We start from the raw sequence: 6,916 nt of genomic DNA on the forward strand, positions 1-6,916 counted from the left end.
GCCATTGTTTTGATTTTAGAAAAAGGCAAGACGTCCTGGCATGACGTCACGAACAAGTGGGCGGGACCTCCAAAACTCGGCATCTCCGAGGTCATTTTGAAGTAGTTTTGGGACACTTTAACTCGTTTTTATTGATGTTTTGCATCTGACTAAAAATATCAGCCTGCGTGTTTTGGGTATTTTAGATGCTATAAAACGTTTTTGTGATGTCAGTTAGGAAACAAAAAAATGGTGTCGTTGTCCTTTAAGGCACAGTGGCTAACAAGGTGAGTTAGCAGACACACACATATAAGTCACCAGCCAATTCAGATAATTTGGTCCACTGACTCCAGTTAGCGGATTGACCCAAAACACACTGGCTTCATAACATAAGTAAACCGACCCACTTATATGAAGGACTGTGTGGAGTGAGGAACCGGAGTCTGTAAAATGGATGGAGTTTACTCGAAATATGTACATGGAACCATAATTAATGATTCCTCTTTTATGACCTCATCATGATTGGTCTGAAAATTGTCTTTAAACCCACAAAGCCAAGAACAACTGCCGCGTGTGTGTGTGTGCGCAGATGCTCAGGGGTTGTGCACCCAGTTCGTTCAGCCGTGGAGGACAACACAAAATGTTGCTGGTGTAACTTGTTAACAAAGGCCCAAAACATACATTTGGGACAAGTAGAATAAACACAAGCGTAATGGAGCAGCCACTTAGTTTTCGTGGTCTAAATGGGACAGCCTAGTTTGGCTGAGACATTGCTGTCATGTTTCGAACAAGAACACTTAAGAGAATGTCAACTCAAAAATACTTCAAGAACATATGACCAGATGTATAAATGCAAATGTTTTTTTTCTTTCCATTTCCGGAGGATGGTAGACCCCTTTGTACCATTAGCTATCTTTCTATTTTTACCACCTAAATTCAAATAGGACGAATAATCTCACAGTTTTCTTCCACATGAAGCAACCCTCATTTCACAAATAAACTAGGATCTCGCTTTGATGGTAATATATGTACAAAACAATGTATCATCCAACCTCAACTTGGCTCTCAATTCGGTTGATACAGATGTACAAGTAACCAGATTAAAAACAAGCCTGCCATATCTCCGCTCGATGTATCCAATCATGTTATGCATGAAATACATGGTCAGAATATGCAACATTTCGGCAGTGATAGCAGAGATATGGGTGGCTGCGTATCCTCTCCCTCTTTTGGTGGTGTCTTAGAGCTGGGATGTTTGCCAAGAAAAAACTGAGTCCCTTGCAAATCCATTCATCGCAAATGGTTGTCATCCCTCCAATCCATTCAAATTTGATTTGGCAAAAATATTTTGCATGACAGAACCCTGAGCTCCACTCGAGGGGGAAAGGTGGGGGGGGGGTAATTGGTGGGAGGAGAGTGACATACATGCCAAGGGAAGCTAATTGAGAGCAGAAGAGGATTGCCAGTGCACAGACAATGTATTTTAATGGAGCTAATAGTTCATTTAGAAGTGGCAGTTGATGGTTCATGCAGTTGCAAAAGAGATTCAATCCATCTTAAAGCAGGGATGTGCAACTGTAGTCAGAGTGGACTTTTTGTAATTTTTGAAAATGTTTCACTGTAGTTGAGCCAATCCATAGATTAGTAAACATAGCTCAGCATGGCCCCCAGCGTGCAAATAAACATCAGAAGTGACGTGTGTGTCATGGCTTTCAGAACACCGTATCAAAGGTGCACATACAGTGATGCAAACAAAATGTATTCATCATCTTTGACTTATTTATTTCCATTTTTTAGGTGCTGAAACTTTTTCTGAGCATCTTCACCTTTATTAAGTTCATGGAGTTGCTTGTTCTGTGGGCACAGGGGGACACAAGCCAGTGTCTTCTTGTGCCGGTCCCAAAACCCGGATACATACAGAGTGTTGTGTCAGGAAGGGCATCCGACGTAAAAGCTTGGCCAAAACAAACATGTGAATCAAACCTCTGAAGATGGAGGACACTGATTCGCTGTGGCGACCGTTTGAAGGGGAAAGCCGAAAGGAAAAGAAGAAGAAGACTTATTTATTTCCCACAGCGGTGACCATTTGTTTGAAGCTCATGTGGAATACATTTTGATCCTTCCCCCCAAAAAATGCATGCTATCAACATTTAATAGAATTAGAAACGTCTATGATGGACAAGTGTCGGCTGTGATGGGTACACTTTACAAAGTGGGAACTGGATCCAGAATTGCATCCGGAATTGACTTCACTGACCCATGTCAAGTGAAATTTTATGAATTTGCAATTCAAACATTTGGCAATTGTTATGTAAAAAAGCCCAGTGCGACTTTTTGAATGCATTTGAGGATTCGTCTGTGTAAGGTCTCACTCGTACAGGAGTGGTCCATCGATGAAAATGTCTCGGATGTCTCGCTTCTTATCAAAGAGGATCTGTCAGCAAACTAATATATAGGGCCAGAGCTACCAGCAAATTTTAGTTCGCTGACGAAGCCTCTTGGATAAGAAGCGAAACGTCCGACACCTTCAAAGAACTACAGATGACGGCTGAAGAAACCTTTTCATCATTTAAGGATTATAAGGATTATGAAATATCAACAATTGTTCAATTAAAAATAAGCACATTTTGTCATAAAAATGGCAATTCTGTTATTCATTTGGTTACAAAGTGTGCAGTCCTTTGTGGAGCGTCACTAACTCTGATGAAAAATGGCAGACCCCTTCCCTTTTCCAATGTCTTTTCAGAGTCAGTCCCTTAAGATGCTCACAGCAAGAAGGTAATTGGTTTAAACTTGAGTTGGTGGATGTTGACAGACACCCATTTTGAGGGCAGAGAATGAGACGTTATTTAAAAAGGGCGAACTAAGCAAGGACATAATTGAGTTTTCACCCCTCCTTTATGTCGGCCTTGATTGGGTCAAGTACCTGCAGATGGCCCATTTCTCTGATGGCTGAATGTTTGTCTTGTGTGTTGAATTCACCCATACAATAGTTCAGACCGAATGTGAAATGCCGCTCGTGCCTACAAGTTCAACATGTTTGTATGTGGGAGGGATTGTTGACCATGTTGTTCCATCAAACTGGCTACCAGGGTGAAATCATTCATTCAATCATTCATTTTCCGAACGGCTTTATCCTCACAAGGGTCACAGGGGATGCAGTTGCCAGTCAATCGCAGGGCACACAGAAACAAACAACCATTCGAACTCACACTCAGACGGAGGGAAAATTTGGAATTTTCAATCAGCTTGCCATGCATGTTTTTGGAATGTGGGAGGAAACCTCATGACCCAGAGAAAAGCCATGTGAGCACAGGGAAAACATGCAAACTCCACACAGGAAGGCCGGAACTAGAATTGAACAGTATCCTTGTTAGAATTCAAAGGATTACGTTTTGACAAACATAATGGTCTGAAAAGCAGCAATAACACAATGTTTTTACATTGAGGTTTACTTGCTATCGTTTTTTTTTTTAGGCATCTGATTGCAAACTGCGTTTATTTCACGTTTGAAAAAAGTAATTGAACGCAGGAATGTACTGCAGTGCACTGCTATTCTGGGTGTTGACAGACCTTTTCTCTTCATCTTTTGCTGTCCCGCATTTTTCCTTTAACATTCCTATCTGCGAAGTCAGTGCAACCAAGAAAACAAAGTATGGTCTGAGTGAAAGGATTAAAGAAAGAAGGCCTAGAGCAAAGTGCTGCAGCTAGTGTGATAAGCATGCATAAGAGGCTGATTCACATTGGAAGTTGGCAGGCATCAAACCATTTCTGTTTGCAGAGGACAGGAGCAAATGCAGGCAAACGATACATCAAGCGCGTGGAAGGTGAAACCTGTAGAAGTGTGTGCAGAGTAGCGCTATAAATTCGACCTGACAAGTAGGCCACTGCCTTTGTAAGCTTTTAGTATTTGGCTCAAGTCGTCACTTTTGTTTGGTTCGTGAACAAAAGGCGACCGAATACTCCCCTAAATTGATGTGTTTAGCATAGCCAACACATACTTGAATCAGTACATCGAAACTTCGTCAGCAAACTGTTCGCTGACGAAGTTTCTTGGATAAGTAGCGAAATGTCCGACACCTTAAAAGAAGTACAGATGACGGCTGAAGAAACCTTTTCATCGATGGACCACTCCTGTACGACTAAGAGCTTACACAGACATATTGAATCAGTACAGGTAATCTCTGGTTACATATTGTACAATATGGAATTGACTGATTTTTCCAATACTATATTTCCTCACATCACCTGCTTCATGCTCTCAGTGATGATCACAATGTCTTTTTTTTTAAAGAACAAGACCCATTTTCTTTTTCCATGAAAATTGGGTTAGGTTCATGTGTTTGCTCAATCTGAATGGAATTTCATATTGTGTATACAAGCAGATATGTACATGGGTAAAAATCTGTACAACCGGCACGCAACTCGCTGGAAATACACAAGCAGGGGTATAATAAAGATAATGATGGATTCTCTCCACCCAAAACTGTTACCATGTGACATTAATACTGTATGTGGTGCTTAATGGGAATGGCCAATTACAGCTTGTACCTGATTGGCTTCAAGGTCAAGTCAACTCCCTTTAAAAGTGGAATGAGGAAGTACCTGCCTAATGGGCGAGGTCAGCCTGAAGAGCAGTGCTACAGTCATATGTTGTTGCTTGAAACAAAGAAAAGTAGAAAAATGTCTACCTTGATATTTTTCCACCTGGCCTGCAGTTTCGCCGCATAACAAGTGCCCAATTTTTTAATGTGACTGAAAGATAAATTTATGGGTTGAATGGCACAACTTCACACTTACCCGCCAAATCTGAAAATAACAATTTCTGCAGTGTTCATGGTATGTCCAGTAATTGACAAGTCTCCACAAAAAAAGGAGTTCAAAAGTTTTTAAAATGAAAAAGTAAACACACACACACACACACACACGCACACGCACACGCACACGCACAAGCTTTTTGTAGGGAGTTCACAAGGAGTGCAAACCTATAGACAGTCATTTCAGGTTGCCTTACTGAAGGCTGAACGGCCTCATTTAGTTTGCTTGAGAAAAGAGAATTTAGTTGACTCATGGATTCACAAACTTTTTGCTGGATGTGAAGATATGATTATTCTTTCATGTATATTTTGCAATCACGGCACAGCACACTTGTGACCATTCTCAAATCTCCTTTACTCCTTGATGTTGAATGAGCAATTTTATCTCGGTTAGCTGCTTAAAAATGCATTTACATCCTTGCTCATGGCGAGTTGCAGTCATTTGTTCACTGAAGCATGAGTTCCTTTTAATCGCACAAACTAAATCATGTAAACTATGATGAGCCTCCAAAATAGCAAAGACTAATGTGAATTGAATAGTGTCCACCTTATTTCACTGCTTTGATTGCGAGTGGGAATGCTTGTTAAAAACATGCATGGTAGGTTCACTGGGCTCTGTATTGTCCCTCGGTGTCCCCTTTATTGTCCCTTTGAGTGGTTGTTTGTACGCTCTGGCTGGCAATCAGCTCAGGGGGATACCGCAACTATTGCCCAAAGTCAGCTGGCACAGGCTTCAGCACGCCCGCGATACTTGTGAGGATGAGCGGTTCAGAAAAGGATGGATTTTAATTCATTTGAATACCTCATTCTTTTTATTGAAAGGTGAATCAAATGTTATCATTATATATTTACTTCTAAGACAAAAATACATACTTATGGAGGAATTTCTGGAAATTGAGTCAGTAACTAGATTGACTATGGAAAGTCGAGATTTCTGTACTTGAGGGCCACCACCATTTTCTTGGTCTTATTCACATTGATGCAAAGGTTCTCTTTGGGTCAGTCTCAAAGGTTGTGATGGTTTTGAGGACAGATAGTTTCAAGAAGAGTTGGCAGAAGTAGGATTCCCTGCTTTTTAGGTAGGTGAAGGCAATGTGTACCACTGATGAAATCAGAGGGTATCTTCAGTGGAGCGGTTCTAACTGTAGGAATATTGGTTTGGGTCCAGTCAGCATGGATGTTGATGCGAGTTCTTGATCTGCGCCATGATCAGGTTTTCAAAGCATGACTTGGCTGTCGGAGTGAGGGCACTGACCAATATTCATTCAAACCTGTCTCCGTTGAGGTCTTGAACACTGGCATAATGGCGGCAGTCTTCTGGCCATGGAGGATATTAGTTTATCCCCGTTTTAACAAGAAATTGGAATAGGTGTCAACCCTTCAGGGAATTTCGCGATTTACAACCCAGCGCAACCCTTATCCATTTGAATTGAGGGTGTCCACTGTAATGGTCTTCAGTGGTGTGGGTAGCATCCAACGGTCAATTGCTGTATTTCCTCAGAGCAAAAGAGGTCCTCTAAGATCCCTGTCTCAGTATCAAGCTTTGTTGTGGAATCCAACCCCTCGTTTCTTCCCTGAAAGGGTGTCACAATATTCTTGAAACGGCTGTAGTCCATCACGGCCTTGGTTACATTGTCGTTTTGCCAAATTTCCATCAAACAGAGCATGAAACAATTCTTCATCTCATTGGAACCACCTAAACTCAGGCCAAGTAAGTTTATTTTATTGTTCTATGAGCGAAAGCCGGTTTTAAAGAGTCATGGTATCGGTCGATCTTTGGACCTGCATTCGGCGGGGATTCTTAACAATGATGAAATAGGTGGCATTGAACTCTCTCAAGTACTTCAGAGTAATACTTCAAACGTTATTGAGATGGCACTAAATTCAGTTCTGAAGTCATTGTAATGAAATTTAAACTTGGGAGCCGGAGAAGAGGCTACACCTGAGGGTGCCATCATCTTGTTACTTACCCTGAAACAATAAAACAATACATATAAATGTCAACTGCTATGGTCTTAAAATTAAAATGCACATAATCAGTGCTTGAGAAGCTCGACTTTGTAATATCTGCAGGCCGGAGGAATATATACTCACCCCTTGAACATTGTCATGTGCGTTTG

The sequence above is a fragment of the Hippocampus bargibanti genome, linkage group LG03, assembly GCF_051943395.1.
Source record: "Hippocampus bargibanti isolate YZ-2025 linkage group LG03, ASM5194339v1, whole genome shotgun sequence".
NCBI classification, from domain to species: Eukaryota; Metazoa; Chordata; class Actinopteri; order Syngnathiformes; family Syngnathidae; genus Hippocampus; species Hippocampus bargibanti.